This window comes from Sminthopsis crassicaudata, chromosome 2 (genome assembly GCF_048593235.1).
Source record: "Sminthopsis crassicaudata isolate SCR6 chromosome 2, ASM4859323v1, whole genome shotgun sequence".
Taxonomy (NCBI): Eukaryota; Metazoa; Chordata; class Mammalia; order Dasyuromorphia; family Dasyuridae; genus Sminthopsis; species Sminthopsis crassicaudata.
Window position 1 is genome coordinate 672,733,675 of NC_133618.1, and position 19,217 is coordinate 672,752,891.

Genomic DNA, 19,217 nt, shown 5'->3' on the forward strand with positions numbered 1-19,217 from the left:
CTCTGTGCCCTCCTGCCCCTCAGACTCTGCGCCCTCTGTGCCCTCCTGCCCCTCAGACTCTGTGCCCTCTGTGCCCTCCTGCCCCTCGGATCTCTGTGCCCTCCTGCCCCTCAGACTCTGTGCCCTCCTGCCCTCAGACTCTGCGCCCTCTGTGCCCTCCTGCCCTCAGACTCTGCGCCCTCTGTGCCCTCCTGCCCCTCAGACTCTGTGCCCTCTGTGCCCTCCTGCCCCTCGGATCTCTGTGCCCTCCTGCCCCTCAGACTCTGTGCCCTCCTGCCCTCAGACTCTGCGCCCTCTGTGCCCTCCTGCCCTCAGACTCTGCGCCCTCTGTGCCCTCCTGCCCCTCAGACTCTGCGCCCTCTGTGCCCTCCTGCCCCTCGGATCTCTGTGCCCTCTGTGCCCTTCTGCCCCTCGGATCTCTGTGCCCTCTGTGCCCTCCTGCCCCTCGGATCTCTGTGCCCTCCTGCCCGTGCCCTCGGATCTTCCCTCGCCGGTTCTGACAGCTGCTCAGTAAATGCTTGGGGGCTCTCAGGGTGGGGAGGCCACGGGAGCCTGAGTGCACCCAGGACGCTTCACTGTTCCCTGGCCTAGACCTGCGACTTCTCCGGGGCTGAGAACTCCCAGGGTGGGAGCTCCCTCTGGCAGATGCAGACGCTCCTGACTGGCAGTTACCTGGGCACTGGCACAGGAGGCAAAAGCGCCTTGAGGAAGTTTGCCTTTGATTGGGTGCCCAGATAAACGCCAGCTGGGGGGGCAGGAATGGGAGTATTTGGGGAGGGGCCGTCACTGACGAGCCGGCTGGCTGGAGAGGAGGCCACGGGCTCCCAGATGGGGCGCCGAGCGCCTCCTGCGTGCCGCGCCCTGGGATGCAGCACAAAGAAGGAACCCCCGCTGCCCCTGCCCAGGCGGGGGGGGCGGGGCCGGGCAGGGAGGTGGCAGCCGGGATGCCCGCGTGGCTTGTGGCCAGAGCCGGAGCCCCGGGAGTCCCAGGTGTGTCATCGCAAGGGCTCCTCAGTCTTCTTTTCTCCAAATTTTCACAGGGCCTCCCCTCCCCCCACCACTTCCTGCTCTTTCCTGGGCCTGGAAACGGAAGGGCCGCCACACTGAGCCAGCCTGCTCCGGTGTGCGGCCGCCCAGACCAGGAAGGGGACATTCCCACCAGAAGGGAAGGCCCGCTCTGCGGAGCGCCCGCCGTGGCGGGGGCAGGGCCAGCGGGAGGGCACCAGGGAGCACCTTCCTTACCCTGACCTCGTGAGCACATCGGTGAAGGGTCGGGAGACCCCGAGGTCAGACCCCTCACTCACACACGGAGAAACGGAGGCTCACAGACCCCGGGTCCCCAGGGCGCGATTGGTGGGGAGGGGAGCCCCCGTTCTCTGGGGTCAGAGGGCCCGGGGCCAGTCTTGGCTCTGCCCTCTGCCGGGAGACTGGAGCCTTCTGGGAAAGGAGAGCTCTGAGATGGGGCCGGCTCCATCCTCCAGCTTGGGCAGCGGAGCTGAAGGAGCCCAGGATCCCCACTTGGGCTCTAGACCGAACCTCTGCAAAGATTTGAATCCAGACCCTGAGGCTCTCTCCGTGGAACGTGATGGATGGAAGCTCCAGCAGCGTGCTTTACACAGGCCACGTTTTATTATTTTCACTCACAAATAAGGCAGCTGAGGCTCCCCTGGGAGTCGTTTCGATATCATGCTCCCCATTTTACAGACCCGGAAGCGGAGGCTCGGGGAAGGGGCGCCCCGAAGGCTCCGGGCCTCCCCCCCTCACAGTGGAGCGTTGGGCTGACCTGGAGAAGGGCCCGCCGGGGCAGAGGAGAAGAACTCTCTCCACCGTCGCCTGATGAACCTGGGAGGGTGAGAAGTCTCCCAGCGCTCAGGGGCCCAGACTGAATGCCAGTCCGGCCCTAGGGCCTGGAATCGGGGAGAGCTGACGTCAAAGGCTGCCTCAGACACTGACAAGGAGGGTGACCCTGAGCAGGTCGCTTTACTTTTGCCTCAGTTTCCTCATTTGTAGAAACCAGCCCTCGTCTCCGCGCCTCCTCGTGCCGCGATTCTCGCCATGTTCTTCCCCACATGCAGGGAGGGGTGCACAGGGCGCCGGCCTTGCACGGACACCAGGGCGGCCCACAGCCCGGAGCTGCCGAAGCGGCGCGAATTCCATTGCCCCTCCCGCCCCTTCTGCGGGGGGTCATCTCTGGAATGAGACTGCGCCCTATGTGCCCCCCCCCCATGTCCCTCTGTTGCCCCTCGGGGCACTGACTCAGCAGAATCTGCAGCCAGGAGCATCGCAGGGGGTCCGTGGCGCCAGTTTGGGGTCATGTTCTGGGGATTTCTGAAAGTGCCCGGCCACTTTTCCAACAAAAGCCCCGCTGGTCTCCTCAGCTTCAGCTCTGGGCGCCCCCTCTGGCTTGGCGGACTGACTCAGTGAAGCAGCCGCCCAAGCAAGTCACGCTCTGCACAGAGAGGGATTTTTGGTTCTTTGGGCTTTTCTGGAGGACTGTGAGCCCGGTCTCTTGTGACTGACCGCGGGCTCCCGCTCCGCTGTAGGCGCCACACATCCAGGGTCGCCCCTCACGACCAAGAACGTCCATGGCTCTGAAGGGGAGATCCCTCCTCCTAGAGAAGCGGCGATGAATTCTGGGACGGGAGAAGGGCAGAAGGGGTCCCACTCTTTAAAGAAGAGAAGGCTTTATGTTATATATGTATATTATCTGTGTTAGTGACCTGAGGTCCTGTTAGGTCTCCCTTGGAGGCCTCAGAGATCTCTAAGTACGTCCCGGTTATCTCACACACACACACACACACACAACACACACACTCTCACACACACAACACACACTCTCACAACACACACACACTCACACACACACAACACACACACTCACACACACAACACACACTCTCACAACACACACACACTCACACACACACACAACACACACTCACACACACACCACACACTCACACACTCACACACACACCACACACACACACACACACACATACACACACACACACCACACACTCACACATACACACACATACACACACACACCACACACACACACCACACACTCACACACACACACATACACACACACCACACACTCACACACACACACATACACACACACCACACACTCACACACACACACCACACACACACACACATACACACACACACACCACACACTCACACACACACCACACACTCACACACACACCACACACACATACACACACACACCACACACTCACACACACACATACACACACACACACCACACACTCACACACACAAACATACACACACATACACACACACACCACACACACACACCACACACACACACACACATACACACACACACCACACACTCACACACACACACCACACACACACACACACACACACCACATACACACACACACCACACACTCACACACACACACATACACACACACACACACCACACACTCTCTCTCACACACACACACACCACACACTCTCACACACACACACACCACACACTCTCACACACACAACACACACTCTCACACACACACAACACACACATACACACACATACACACTCACACACACACCACACACTCTCTCTCTCACACACACACACAACACACTCTCACACACACAACACACACTCTCACACACTCACACACACATACACACACTCACACACACACAAAACACACACTCTCACACACACACACCACACACTCTCACACACACACACACATACACACTCTCACACACACACAACACACACTCTCACACACACACACACCACACACTCTCTCTCACACACACACACACCACACACTCTCACACACACACACACCACACACTCTCTCACACACACACACACAACACACTCTCACACACACAACACACACTCTCACACACTCACACACACATACACACTCTCACACACACACACACACCACACACTCTCACACACACACATACACACACATACACACTCTCACACACACACAAAACACACACTCTCACACACACACACACCACACACTCTCACACACACACATACACACACATACACACTCTCACACACACACAACACACACACCACACACTCTCACACACACAACACACACACCACACACTCTCACACACACACACACACACCACACACTCACACACACACACACACACCACACACTCTCACACACACACACTGGTTAGAGGCACAAATGGCTCAGTTATCACATACTCAGATGACATGTCAGGGAAGAGGAGCGAATGGTCAGAAGAGGGTCAAGATCTAGAGCGATCCCGGCAGACACTCATTCTGGGCCAACCTTGAAAAGCCTGCAATGTAATTGAGAAAATAAAAAGCTTCTAAATCTCCCAAGTATATGATGAGAGACGATGACTAGAGAACAATTTGAATGAAAAGGATCAGAAGGTTTTAGTGGACTCCAAGCTCAAGAAGACAACAGTGAGGGAGGAAAGCCCCAACCCAAGGCTGACCCACATTTACAGGGGAGGTGGGGCAGTGAGGGTCTCTGGCGGCCTGTGACATCACTCTGGAGGCCGGATTCAGGTTTAGGCCCCATCTTCTGAGAAGGGCATTCGTTGTCTGGAGAGCATCCTGCAAGGGCTGCCAGGACCGTGAAAGCCCAAGGTACGAGTCCTCCAAAGGGATTGCGGATATTTAACCTGAGGAGGAAGAAAATCATAATAGTTGATGTTTATCTAATATTTAATATTTTTACTTTCCCCAGTTACATGTAAAACTGTTTTTATATTTGTTTTTAAAACTTTGAGTTCCTTGTGAAGTTATACAAAACATTTCCCAAAAAGTCTTGTTGCAAAAAAAAAAAAAAGTAGATCTCCCTCCCTCTTCCCCCCTCCCCCCCAAAAAAATCTTCAAGAAAGATTAAAAAAAAAAAAAAAAAAGGGTGCTTCAATCTGTATCAGCCCCAGCCAGTTCTTCCTCCGGGCTGGACAGTTTCTCAATGGACCTTTATCTAAGCTCTAGGCTTGCAAAATGCTTTGCTTCGCATTGGGTCCTCACAACTCCATGAAGTGAATGTCATCCTCATTCCCATTTTGCAGATGGGTGAACTGAGGCTAAAAGGTTGTCACTTGTGATCTCCAGGCGGGAATCAAACTCGGGCCGCCCAGGGCCCTGGCGCTGTCCATTCACTGAGCAGACCTGGGGAGGGGGCGGGGTAAAATAGCCTTTCGGGTGCTCCCCTCCCCCCGTCTCTGCTTTCGGGTGCTCCCCTCCCCCCTCGGCTCCTGCTTTGGGTGCTCCCCTCCCCCGGTCTCTGCTTTCGGGTGCTCCCCTCCCCCGTCCTCTGCTTTCGGGTGCTCCCCTCCCCCCTGGGTCTCTGCGGAGATCTGGGAGGCTGGCTCAGGCGGGAGGAGAGCGGCGCTCCCCGGGGCTGAGCGGCCACAATGGGACAGCAGTTCTGGAGCCTCCCGCGGGGAGGACTCCTTACTGTCTGGAGCTCATCCTTGCCCAGTAGCGACCGGACCGTCTCTCCCCTCCCCCCTCGGCTCCTGCTTTGGGTGCTCCCCTCCCCCCGTCTCTGCTTTCGGGTGCTCCCCTCCCCCGGTCTCTGCTTTCGGGTGCTCCCCTCCCCCCTCGGCTCCTGCTTTGGGTGCTCCCCTCCCCCGGTCTCTGCTTTCGGGTGCTCCCCTCCCCCCTCGGCTCCTGCTTTGGGTGCTCCCCTCCCCTTGTCTCTGCTTTCGGGTGCTCCCCTCCCCCCTGGGTCTCTGCGGAGATCTGGGAGATCTGGGAGGCAGGCTCAGGCGGGAGAAGGAGAGCGGCGCTCCCCGGGGCTGAGCGGCCACAATGGGACAGCAGTTCTGGAGCCTCCCGCGGGGAGGACTCCTTACTGTCTGGAGCTCATCCTTGCCCAGCAGCGACCGGACCGTCTCTCCCCTCCCCCGTCTCTGCTTTCGGGTGCTCCCCACCCCCCTCGGCTCCTGCTTTGGGTGCTCCCTTCCCCCGTCTCTGCTTTCGGGTGCTCCCCTCCCCCCGTCTCTGCTTTCGGGTGCTCCCCTCCCCCCTCGGCTCCTGCTTTGGGTGCTCCCCTCCCCCAGTCTCTGCTTTCGGGTGCTCCCCTCCCCCGTCCTCTGCTTTCGGGTGCTCCCTTCCCCCCTGGGTCTCTGCGGAGATCTGGGAGGCTGGCTCAGGCGGGAGGAGAGCGGCGCTCCCCAGGGCTGAGCGGCCACAATGGGACAGCAGTTCTGGAGCCTCCCGCGGGGAGGACTCCTTACTGTCTGGAACTCGTCCTTGCCCAGCAGCGACCGGACCCGTCTCTCCCCTCCCCTTTGCATATATTTAGATGGAGCCGGGTCTCCCTTCCGGCGCCGGGCGCGGGGGGGGGGGGGGGGGGGGAGGGGAGGCAGAACCCCAGACCCAGCCCGCGCAGCGCCATCTTGCAGGGGATCCTAAGAGCGGGCGTTTGAGGAGCGCCGGGGAAGACTGGCAGCCGGGCTGGCGGGCAGGGGCCTCCCGAGCATCCGGGCCTCCCGAGCATCCGGGGCTCTGCGGCGGCCCCTCCTCCACAGTGGCCCCCCCGGAAGGAGCCGGAAGCTCAGGCGCGAGCAGAGGCTTTGCTCGCGAGCGGCCGCTTCTCCTCCCGAGGCAGCCTGGTGCAGTGGAGCCAAACCTGGGTCTGGACTCAGAGGGCCTGGGTTCTAATCCTGCCCTCCCAGCTGTCGGCTGGCTGCGCGCCAATTCTCGGGCTCGCTGGTTTAGGGCTAGAAGCCGCTCGCGCCGCCCTCCTTAGGGGACAGATGGGGAGACTGAGGCCGAGAGGAGCTCCGTGACGGGCCCGGCCGCCGCCAGCGAACGGCGGAGCTGGGGTTGGAACGCGGGTCCCCCTGACTCCGAGCCTAGCACTCCATCCACTACGCCAAGCTTCCTCTTGCTTGGGCGAGTCAGGAAACATTTATTAAGCGCTTACTGTATGGAAAAAGCCCATTTTGCATTTCTGGCGCTCGGCTTCCCCCCTCCCCTCCTCCCCCCCGGCGGCGGAGAATTTCGGGAGAGCCTGCAGCCCCCGGCTGGAGTCCGGAAGGGGAGGGGTTCGAGTCCCGCCTCCTCGGCCAAGGGCCCCCGCACTTCTCTGCCTCAGTTGCTGACCCGTAAAATGGGCTCGTACCTGTGGCATCGATCCCAGGGGTGGATCAGCCAGCACTTAGGGGGCGCTGTGTTTGGGGAGAGGAAGAGAAAGCAGAACCCGAGTCCTCAGAGTCCTCGGGCCGCTGCCCCTCCTGGTGCACAGGCTCTCCACTGGTGCAGATTGCGCCTCTGAGCCCAGAGATCCGCTGGAGGGACCGGGAAGGCTTCTTGTGGGAGGAGCGCCGGGGACAGCTCCAGAAATGCCCCCAGCCCGCTCCAGTCCCAGGAGTCCGCGGGCCGGCTCGGCCCTTTGGTTCCCCTCCCCCTCCCCATGCCCTGGGTCTCAGGGAAAAGATGGGGTGGACGGGTTTATTTTTGAACTTCCCCAAAAGGTCAAGGATGTCATTGGAGTAAAAACCGCGCCTAGAGTGCAGATTGCTGCCTTTCAAAACCTCTCATCTTTTTAAAATAATATTTAATTTTTAATTATTATTAATTTAATTTTTAATAATAGCTTTATATTTTCAAATTGAATATAACGATAACTTTCAACATTTGCCCTTGTAAACTCTCGCGTTCCAAGTTTTTCTCCCCCCAGACAAGGAGTCATCCACTATAGGTCAAACTGTGCAGTTCTTCTATACTTATTTCTGCAATGATCAATCCTGCTGCCCGAGAAAAATAGGATCAAAAGAAAAAAATGAGAAAGAAAGGGGGGAAACCAATCCCAAGAAGAGTGAGAATGCTGTGGCGTGATCCGCACTCGGCTCCCACCGTCCCTCTCTGGGTGCCGACGGCTCTCGTCATCACAAAATCATCGGAACTGACCAATCATCTCGCTATTGAAAAGAGCCAAGATCAGAATTGATCATCACACAATCTTCTTGTTGCCGGGTACAAAGATCTGGTTCTGCTCGTTTCCCTCAGCGTCAGTTCCTGTTGGTCTCTCCGCCTCTCTGAAGTCCTCCCGCTGGTCATTTCTTACAGAGCAATAATGTTCCATAACCTTCATATACCACAATTTACCCAACCATTCCCCACTGATGGGCGTCCGCTCAGTCTCTTACACTACGTAAAGGGCCTCCACAAACATTTCTGCACCTGGGGGTCCCATTCCCTACCTCATGATCTCCTTGGAAGACAGGCTCAGTAGACACGGCTGGATCAAAGGTACTCACAGTTCAATAGCTTTTTGGGCATAGTTCCAAATTACTCTCCAGAATGGCTGGATCAGCTCACAACTCCACCAACAATGCATCAGTGTCCCGGTTTTCCCACATCCCCTCCAATATTTATCATTATCTTTGGCTGTCATTTTAGCCAGTCTGGGAGATGTGTAGTGATATCTCAAAGTTGTCTTAATTTGCATTTCTCTGATCAATAGTGATTTAGAGCATTTTTTCATATGACTAGAAATGGTTTCAGTTTCTTCATCTGGAAATTGTCTGTTCATATCCTTTGGTATTTATCAGCTGGAAAATGGCACACATGCCTGCCGCTGGGGAGGGGATTAGAAATGTTCATGAGGCTTAGATTTAACCAGCACTCTACACACAGTAAGCCCAGTGAAAGCCAGAAGGGCAGGTGGCCCAAATGTCGACAATCCTGCTGAACCCCCCTCCCATCCAGGGCAGCCCACATCGATCCCCCATCTTACCCGGGCTAGCCCCGTAGCCAAGCAGGAGATTTGGGAGGGGGCCAAGCAGATGTGGCTCCTCCAGGGAACCAGGCCAAGCTCAGCATCTGTTTGTGGTCTCCACGGCTGCCTCTGATGTTGGAGACATGAGAGGATGAAAAGTGGAGGGAGAACTTTCATCTCCAGGATCTTCAGGTACCGAGTGACCCCCGTCCCCAGGAACCAAGAGCTGGAGCAGCAAGGCGCCACAGGAAATGATCCCGCTCTTCTCCTTTCTATGCAGGGGGTGGCACGGAGGTGGGGATTGGCCGGGGAGGGGGAGAGTGGAGAGGACAGCAGCGGAGGCAAGAACATTTCCTCAATGGAAGAAAAAAGCAGCTCCTCCATCACAATGCTGCCGCCATGTTTCACTCCCATTGGCTCCATCCTTCAGGGGGCTTCCTGAGTTCTAGAAGGCCCAGGCCCAACTCAACTGGAAACTTCAAGAAGAGGATTATGAGTCAAGCTGAGTCAAGCTTCAATTCTAGGTCCCTTGGTTCCAAGTCCAGGTTAACCCAACAAACATTTCCCAAGTGTGTAGCATAAAACTGGTGGTTAAAGATCTGACTCTGGATCCAGAAGCCCTGGGATCACGGAGCGCAGCCCCGGAGCAGGAAGGGTTCTCCGAGTCCATTAGTTCAGCCTCCTCATTCTACAGACAAGGCAGTGACATGAGCTGCCCAAAGTCTCCCTGTAATCGCTGACAGATTTAGAGTTCAAATCCCTGAGCAGGCTCAGGCAGCTGGTTCCTTGGGGTGGCTCCTTGAACCATGATCCATGGCTCTGAACTGATCTCAGAAAGCCTTCCACAAAAACAAAGTCTGCCCTCCTGGGGCTTGCACTCTCCTCCTGACACCAGCTGCCCTCCCTCTCTAGGGACCATAAAACTTTGCTGTTTCAGTCTTTCACTGGCAAGAACTCAGGCTCAATCTCATAAATGGATCCCCCAACTCCTGCTCTCATGAAGGGACCCCCCACCCTGTCCCTGCCAGTTGCCAAATGTGGCTAGTGAGCAGTGGGGAGATCATTTGTTCTTGGGGGGTCCAAACTTTGGCCCAGACTGAGATTTCTGGATTCTCTCAATAGAGAAGACTGAACCATACTCCATGAGCAGGGCAGAGGGAATAGAAAGAGTCTACTGGGCAAAGAATTGGCAGCTCAAGACAAGTTGTAAATGAGTCTGTTAAACGGGAAACTTTCTAGCCAATAGAACGGGAAATAGAAGATCTGGAGAGGCTGAGAAGTCTGGCTCTGACCTGGCATTCTTTCCCACAGGCAGTTCTGAGTCATTGGTCTTTTCTTGGTTCGGTCCCAATGGATCAACATAACCCAAGGAGATTCCCACCTTGTTGGTGCTAGGGAGCAGAAGGGGTAATGATGTTGGGCCCCCAACAAGAAATGTGTCTGGACTTTCCACATTGGTCCAAAATAGGGGGCTGCTCCCACACCCATTAAAGGCAGCCTTTTTGAAAGGAAAAACAATTCTACCAAAAAATAGACACAGAACTTTTCACAGATGCTTTACCAAGCCATGGGGAGGGTCCTGGGGACCACCAATGAGGGCATCAAACCTCCCGATCAGATGTAGAAAGTCAGAATTAGGAAACGCATCCTTTTCGGATCATGTTGCAATAAAAATGATATGTAATAAAGGGCCATGGGAATAGATTAAAATTAATTGGAAACTAAATAATCTAAGATGATTGGACAACAAATAATAGAAATGATCAATAGTTTTATCAAAGAGAATAACATAATGAGGCAACATACCAAAATGTAAGGGATACAGCCAAAGCAGTACTTAGGGGACATTTTCTATCTCTAAGTGCTTATATCAATAAAATAGAGCAAAACTGTGAATTGGGCCTACAAACAGCTAGAAAAAGAAGAAATTAAAAATCCCCAACTAAATATCACATTAAAAATCCTGAAAATCAAAGGAGAGTTTAATAAAATTGAAGGTCAGAAAACTAGGGATGCAAAGCACTTCACAGATATTTTTATTATCTGATCCTTACAACAACTCTTCAAAGATTATTATTTCCATTTTACAATTGAGGAAATAGCTACTCAAGGTAACACAGCCAGTGAGTGACTGGTGAAATGTGAACCTACCTCTCCTGATTCCAAGTCCTTTCCTCCATAAGTTCACTTACTTGGAGAAATTTCTGTTGAGAAGTCAATACATTCTAAAGATTTGTTCTGTGCACATAGCATTCTCGCTTTTTTGTTGTTTGCTTGAATTTTGTTTTCTAACTCATTTACTTTCTTTTTTAAAAACTGATTTATCTTGTGCAGCAAGAGAATTGTATAAATATGTTTATACATATTGGATTTAATATATATATTTAACATGTTTAACATATATTGGATTGCTTGCTATCTAGAGGAGGGGGTGGGTGGAGGGGAAGGAGGAGAAAATCTGAAACACAAGACGAAGCAAGGTCAATGTTGTCAAATTATCCATGCATATGTTTTGAAAATAAAAAGCTTTCTTAAAAATAAATAAATAAAAAGATTTGTTTTGTGCTTTGAGATCTGAGTGTATTAAGTTTTGTGGACATCTTCCCTAATGAGGCTCCACTGAAGCTTCAGAGAGCGCCCCATGTAGGAGGAGATGTAGGAGAGGGAATCGAGAGAAGCCATTCATCCAGAAATGAATTTTTCTCTCTGGATAGGAGCAATCGGGGAAATTAAGTCACTATTTTTTGTGGGTTTTTTTGTTTGTTTATTTATTTATTTATTTTGGTAAGTGGAAAAAGCTGGATTTGTTCATCATGAATTCAAGTTGGAGGGGGGTGTATTTTCACCATGGTTAATGATGTTACAATGCTTTAAATCCCAACCTGGAAAGCTCAGCCCACTGCAGGTGTGTCTGGGTACTGGGACTGGCAAGTTACCAGCGCTGGAATGTTTTAAAGACTGGCTTAATTTACTGCCAGGAAATGGGTAGTGTGTGATTTCCCAACTTCTTTTCAAAGTGCTTCTTGTGAGCCTCAGGAAAGAGCATTGGCCCAGGTAGGAAGAGATGCTGATGTGTGCACAGGGTCCCAGGTGCAGCTGTAGCCCGGCCCCGCCCTCCCCAACCCTATTAACATGTAACCCGATTCAGACACCTTCTTTTATGTTGACATTGGGTTTAAGGTTATTTTTAACTGGGGAAAGAGCAGTTCACAGGCATTTTTCTCGTTGGCAGGTACCCAGAATCTCTCGGGCTCGGGAGCCAAATGTCTTTGGGTTGATAGAGGGAAACCTGAAGCAAGTTTTTTTTTTTTTTTTAAATTTTTTAATTGTTAGCCTTTCTTCACATGTGAGTGAATGTTCTAGAGGAAGATGGGCCAGACAATGGCCAAAACCAATTCGTCTTTCTCCGGCATCACTTGCTGAGTTCCTAAATGTGTAGGTTCACAGGATTTAGAGCTAGAAAAGATTTCAGAGACCATTTAGTCCTACCCTTACGGCCATGGGATTGTAGAATTTTAGAAATGGATAAGATTGTGTCAAATGAGGATCATGTGGAGCAATTGGGCTTAATTTCAAGAGAATCCACACCAAATTCTCCCTCAGAGGCTGTTCATGTTTGGTTTTGCATTTGCTTTGCTTCCCTCTCTCGGAAACCTTTGGGCTCCACTGCACATAGTTGGGATTTGATAAATGCCGGTGGCTCGACTAACTCTAGACATCCTGAGCCAGGGGCCTCTCTCGGGAATCATCGGAGGACCCCGGGCTCTGAGATACCACAGCGGGCCATCTTGGTCTCCTCTACATTCCTCTTGTAACTGCCAGGAGAATGTAACTCCTCAGAAGCGAATCCTGTTGTTTCTTCCCCATGGGCATTAGGAAGCAACGAGAAAAGCATGGTCATCAAGTAGCCCCGAAGGATTGGGGCAGATTTTTAAAAAATAACACCAGAAATCGTCTTCAAACAGCACCAGAATGAATCACGGAATCACGGAATCTGAGTGGAAAGGGGCCTTCACGTCCGTCCAGGATGGCCGTCCCTGAGCAAGAGTCTTCTCCACGCGGTCACGTGGTCACGCGGCCTTTTGGGAAGCTCCCCACCCGTGATTTTCCGAGTTCCAGACATGGGGACTAACTTTGCCTCTCTATGGCTTTGGCCCCCGACTCCCGAACTCTTTCACAGGCAGCTTGGGCTTCTCCCCGGCTGCTGCGAGTCTCAGGAGCAGCAGAACTCGCAAACGAGAGTGCGGAGACGGTCCTCCGGGCGCCAAGCATGACGGGAACAGAGAGAGCATCAGCATGGTGGAGTGGAGCAGGTGCTGGCCGGACGCAGACGGTTTAAGTCTATGTTTTGCCGCTTCATAGCCATGGCCTTCTCTAAAGGAGGGAGTCCCCAGCTTTAGACTCGGATCCCTGTGGAGTCCGCGGCCCTGGGTTCAAATCCTCCCCGGGCCAGTGACTAGCTGTGTGACCTTGGAGCAGTCGCTTTAACCCCTTTTTGCTTCGGCTTCCTCCGCTGTGAACTGCAGGCTTGAACAGCAGCTCCCGGGGTCTCGCGCTCCGGTGCTCCGCCCCCTTCCCCTTCCGTGGGGGGTCTAATGCGTTTAATGGTTTCTAGAAGTGTTTTAGGGAGTCCTTGGGCAGTGATTTCTGGGGTCTCTGGAGAAGCTGGGGACTCGTGGTGGAAGGTGAGCGCCTGAGTGTTAGACTCAGCCAGTTAGGAGCCAAGCAAGGCCTGGGCTGGGGAGGAAGGGGGGGCGAGGATCCGGAGCGGCTTCGCCGGGAGGAGGAGGAGGTTTGAGGAGCGAATGACATGGAGGGTCTCCAGAGGCTAAAGGGGGCAGACGGAAAGCGGCTCCTCGGCTCTCCCTCCCGTTCCCTGTCGGAAGGCTTCCTGAGGAAAGCCCGGGGGCCCAAGGGAAGAGCGCGCTGGGGACCGTCGGAGCCCTCACAGCCTCCCCGCGGGCGCGATCAGGGCGCCTTGTCCCCGGTTTTCACCCGTGCAACTCTGCCGCCCCGCTCCGTGCGGGGGCGGGGGAGGGGCAGCAAGGAAAGCGTACCACCGGGGGCTTAGGGGGGACTTAGAGCCCCTCCCCCCACCAAACCCAGTAAAGCTGCCGCCCCCGGGGACTTGGCGGGTTTGATGGCGGCTGCGGGAGCGGGTCGGGGAGGGGGCAGGAGAGGAGGAGGTTTAAGAGCGAGCGCCCTTCCTCCAGGCGGGGATGCAAAGCGGGGGCCGCCTTTCCCTCCGGGGAGCTTCGGGTGAGACGACGGTGGGGGTGGGGAGAGGGCACGACCCAGGGGAAGCCAGCGCCGCGCGTCCCCCCCTCGAGCACGCCCCTCCCCCACCTGCTTCCCCCGCGAGCTCTTTGAACTCGGGCAGGTGAGGCGCTTCCGCGCTTTCCGCCGCTGGCTCCACGTCGGCCCCGCCCGGGAAATGCAGGCGCCCCAAGTTGGGCCGCGAATGACGTCGGGGGCCCGGCGGCCCTCGTGCGGTCAGGCCGGAGCTTCCCTTCTGAAAGGGCGCGTTTCACAGCTTCCCAGGCGCGTCCCGTGCAAGGGGAAGGATGGAGCAAGAGCCGTCTGGGGCCCGCGGCGCGAGCGGCCTCCGCCATCGGGCCGCGCCCCCCCCCCCCAGTTTTGCTCAGTCACCCGCGGCGAAATCGGTTTTCTGCCCTAGCCCAGAAACCCGGAGGGCAGCGGGGAAGAGAGAATGGCTCTGGGCCGCGCCCTCGGTCCTCCTCAGTCTCAGGGCGCGCCTCTGACCCGCGATCCCCCCTGTGCCCCCTCCGCGCCCCCCCCCCCCGTGCCCCCTCCGCGCCCCCCCCCCCCCCGGGCTGCGTGAGGAGGAAGCCGGCCGCCAGGGCCCCTCCAGCTCACAGGCTGACCTCACCTTGCTCCCAGGAGGGGGAAGTCCCGCGGGGGAGGGGCCCCAACCAGCGCTGGAGTGGAGTCAGCAAGATGGAGTCCAGGCAGGGCCCCGGGCCACCAGGGTGACCTCAGTTTCTCCATCTGTAAAGTGGGGACAAGACTGGCCCCTCCCCTTTCTCCAGAATTGCGGAGAGCACACGATGCGCCGGGGCTACCGCAGGGGCACTAGGCGGGCTCAGCCGAAGAGGCGCGGGGCCGGCGGTCCGGCCCCCGCTCCCAGGGGAGGCCGGGAGGAGAAATAAATAAAAAAATGAATAAAATAAAATAAAATAAATAAATGGCTCCGGCCCCGCGGAGAACCGGGCAGATCCGGCCAGGAGGGATAATCCAGAGTGGAGCCGGGTGGGATCTTAGCCCGGCAGAAACCTGGGTGAGGGAGGACCGCTCCTCCTCGGGAGGTCGGGAAGGCTTCCTGGAGGCGGCGGCTCCCGAGCTGGGCTTCAGGAGGCCCGGGGAGTCCCAGCGGGAAGAAACGGGAATGACGGAAGGGAAGAGAAAGGCCTCGAGGGCCCCCAGCTGCTTCCCCGGGCGGCCCAAGGGGCCGCTCTCACCCGGCCGCCATCTCCGTCCGGACCAGCAGGTGGAAGAGGACGGAGTCAAGGACGCTCAGGGGCCGAGGGAAGCATCGCGCCCTGGGGCTCTGAGGAAAGGGGCGGAATGGGTTCGTTCTGAAGGGGTCCCGCCTTTAGGTGGCTGAGAGAGGAAGGGTCTGGAAACCCAGGCAGAGAAGTGGCCCCCATGGGAGGAGGCTTTTGGCTTCCAGGGAGGAAGGCTGGGCCGGAGGAACCCTGGGGGGGCAGTGAGGCTTGCTTCTTTTCTGCTCCATTTCGCCCCCTCCCGCACCCCTAAAGTGAAAGCTGGGCCTGCTCTTCAGGACCCCTCCTCCTGCCCAGGAACGGAGGCCTGGAGCTGTGAGAGTGAGACAAGCTCCGGACCCCAGGGCCCGCCTCACTTCCTGCGGATTTTGCTTTACTTCCCTCTCAGAAGCCTGTGGGCTCCAGAACTCCAGGGTCTTTCCTGGCTCTAAATCCAGGACCTGTGAGATGCTCACAAGTCCTCTCTCCCTCCTTCTCTCTCTCTATCTGTCTCTGTCTCTCTCTCTGTCTCTGTCTCTCTGTGTCTCTCTCTCTCTGTCTCTCTGTCTCTCTCTCTCTCTGTCTCTCTCTCTCTCTCTCTGTCTCTGTCTCTGTTTCTCTCTCTTTGTCTCTCTCTCTCTCTCTCTGTCTCTCTCTGTCTCTGTCTCTCTGTCTCTCTCTCTCTCTCTCTGTCTCTGTCTCTCTGTCTCTCTGTCTCTCTCTGTCTCTGTCTTTCTCTGTCTCTGTCTCTGTCTCTGTCTCTCTCTCTGTCTCTCTCTCTGTCTCTGTCTCTCTGTCTCTCTGTCTCTCTCTGTCTCTGTCTTTCTCTGTCTCTGTTTCTCTCTCTCTCTGTCTCTGTGTCTCTCTCTGTCTTTCTGTTTCTGTCTCTCTGTCTCTCTCTGTCTCTCTCTGTCTCTCTCTGTCTCTCTGTCTCTCTCTCTCTGTCTCTGTCTCTCTGTCTCTCTGTCTCTCTCTGGCTCTGTCTTTCTCTGTCTCTGTTTCTCTCTCTCTCTGTCTCTGTGTCTCTCTCTGTCTTTCTGTTTCTGTCTCTCTCTCTGTCTCTGTCTCTCTCTGTCTCTGTCTCTCTCTCCCTCTCTCTCTTTGTCTCTCTCTCTCTTTGTCTCTCTGTCTCTGTCTCTCTCTGTCTTTCTCTCTCTTTGTCTCTCTCTCTCTCTCTGTCTCTCTCTCTGTCTCTCTGTCTCTCTCTCTCTCTCTCTCTCTCTCTCTCTCTCTCTGTCTCTCTCTCTCTTTGTCTCTCTGTCTCTGTCTCTCTCTGTCTTTCTCTCTCTTTGTCTCTCTCTCTCTCTCTGTCTCTCTCTCTGTCTCTCTCTCTCTCTCTCTCTCTCTCTCTCTCTGTCTCTCTCTCTCTCTCTTTCTCTCTCTGTCACACACACACACACACACACACACACACACACACACACACACGATGAACTTTGGTTTCCCAATCCGTGTTTTATTCAGGCAACTTGGTATTCATGACACAAGCCACTTTTAGGAGAATTTGTACTCAGTGAGAACAAACTATCCCAGAGCAGCCGCTTTTGGAGAGTGACCCAGCATCCTCTTCCCCGCCTCCCAGCCTCTTTCTGGAGGGCGCCCAGATCTCCGGCTGATTTCCTTGGACGTCCTGCCCGGGCCCCAGATCCGGCCCAATCCCCTCCTCCCAAGGGAGCGCCCTCCCCGGGGCCCTCCATGTGAACTCTCCCGGGCGCTGAGGTCTCAGCCCCTGGTCCTCTCCCCGTTCCGCTCCTGGTTGGTCACTGGAGATGGGCAGACGTCATGGCCTTCCCCTGAACGAGGGTCCCCCTGTGGTTTTCCCAGCCTCTTAGTGAAACCTCCGGGGGCAGGGAGCAGCCCACTCCCCTCAGGGAAGGAGGTTCTTCCCCACATCTGCCCCCCCAGGACTCGGGCTCTTTGCTTTCTATTCTCTGCTTTGGGGCCCAGGACAGATGGAGCCCCTCCACGTGTGGGCCTGCGAGTACCTGAGGACCGCTGTCCTCTCCAGTCCCTGTCCCCTTCTCCCATGCTGCAGGGCACGCCCCAACGTGGAGCGCAAACTGAACAGACTCCAGGGGAGGGTCCCACCGGGGCAGAGGCGGGGAACAACCTCCCCCTCGCCCAGGTCCTGCTTTTCTCGGGGAGTCGGAAGAACCATTAGGATCTGGGGGAACTTTTCACACTGTTGGTTGGTATTGACCTTGTGGTCCACTAACGCCTGTAGATCTTTCTCAGGCAAGCAGCTGTCAAGCCACCACTTCCTTCATTCTGTGCTTGTGAAATTAATTTCCTGACCTCACATGCGAGACTTGTTGCTTGTTCTAATTACACGTGAGCTTGTTAGATTAGGACACATGATTTACGTGAAATCTTTCAAAATCCCGACTCCTCTCTCTCCGTCCTCCCTCCCCCCACAAATCTGCCTCTCTCTCCATCTTTTTCTCTTCTGCTCTCTCCCTCCCTCACTTCCTGCCTGCCTTCTTCACATCTTTATTTCCTTTCTCCCCGTCTTCCTTCCTCCCTCCCTTTGTTCCTTCTTTTGTCCCCTCATATCTTCATTAGTTCATTCTCTCCTCTTTCTTCCTCCCTCCTTCATTCCTCTCTGCTTCCCTCTGGTTCTGTTTCTGTCTGCTTGTCTCTCTGGCTCAGTCTCTGTGTCTGTTTCTCTGTCTCTGTGTATCTCGGTGTCTTAGTATCTGTTTCTCTGTGTCTCTCTGTATCTTTCCCTCCTTTCCTCCCTCCTTCTCCTCCTCTTTCTCCTCTTTCTTCTCCTCCTCCTCCTCCTCTCTCTCGTTCTTTCTCTCAATCTTCTTCTTTTGCTCCTTTCTGCTCTCCCTCTTCTCTCTTCCTTCCTTCCTTCCTTCCTTCCTTCCTTCCTTCCTTCCTTCCTTCCTTCCTTCCTTCCTTCCTTCCTTCCTTCCTTCCTTCCTTCCAACTTACTTTGCAGAAGGGGAGACTGAGTTCTAGAGAGATAAAGTTGTGAACAAGTCTACAAGGCAATGAGTAGTTGAGTTGGGACTCAACTCCAGATCCTCTGGCTCCAGAATCCATTTTTCATCCGGCTTCATGGAAGTAGTTCTGGATTCTGGGTTCTGGGCCCGGTTCCAGCAGAGTGGCCCCTCTGGGAGGCCCCGCTGGTCTGAAGGAGTTTCTGATCCTGACCTGATAAAGGCCTGACCTCCCTCTGGTCAGAGAAACTGGCTGCCAGCTCTCCGTGGCAAAGGGCGATACTGGAGAGAGGGAGCTTAGTGGGCGGCTGTGAGGCTTTTGTGGGAGGCACTCAGTCCAGGGCCGCAAGCTCGGTCCCTCGGAAATGCTCCGAACAGGTTCCCCAGGATTTGGTTCAGCCCGGCCAGCGTGCCTTAAGCACCTGCCACATGTGTGGGACTGCGCTGGGCTGGACACATGCAGCCGGGCCCAGAGCTTTCCCCTTGTGCCGCGTGCATTCTGTTGGGAGTCTGCCTGCCCTGTGGCAAAGCCTCTGCCCAGTCACACAGGTAGTATCAAGATTAGAATGGACCCAGATGATCTGACCCCAGAACTCAAGCTACTTAACCTCAGTTTCATCATCTGTAAAATGGTAGAGGGAGTCAGACTTGAAAGCATCTGAGATCCTTTCCAATGCTCTGATCCTTTGGCTCCCAGCACATAGAGAGAGAAATTAATAATTTCACAGGGAGGGGGCCGGGGGGGCAGTAGCACCTGATCCAGACTGGCAGGCAGGGAGGGTGCAGAGAGGTGGGCGTGGGATCTCCCATGCTTCCTCCCAGGCCATCGGGGCAATGCCCGGAGGGCCACAGAACCCCCCGGACTCTCTCATTTTCAATGAACTCTCCATGGGTCTGGAAGTTCCCCCCCTGGGTCATTGCTCCTGGGGGAATTTTCAAGAGGACATGGAGGTTATTTCTAAGAAAAATGTTTCTGCTAAAACATTTTTTTTAAACCACAACAGACT

The 19,217-nt window shown here is 55.2% G+C and overlaps 1 long non-coding RNA gene across 3 annotated transcripts; it reads right to left on the minus strand.

Moving 5' to 3' along the window:
• Positions 1–1,590: 1,590 nt before the first annotated feature.
• On the minus strand, positions 1,591–7,414 carry LOC141559050 (uncharacterized). Of its 3 annotated transcripts, XR_012487211.1 has the most exons (4): positions 6,271–6,386; positions 4,514–4,698; positions 4,250–4,347; positions 1,591–2,666 (listed from the first exon to the last, which is right to left on the minus strand). It is a non-coding gene; the product is annotated as an uncharacterized LOC141559050 (long non-coding RNA). The 3 variants fall into 3 exon arrangements; XR_012487209.1 differs by lacking the exon at positions 6,271–6,386 and adding an exon at positions 7,161–7,414 and having other exon boundaries at positions 4,250–4,698; XR_012487210.1 differs by having other exon boundaries at positions 4,250–4,698.
• Between the last annotated feature and the right edge of the window lie 11,803 nt (positions 7,415–19,217).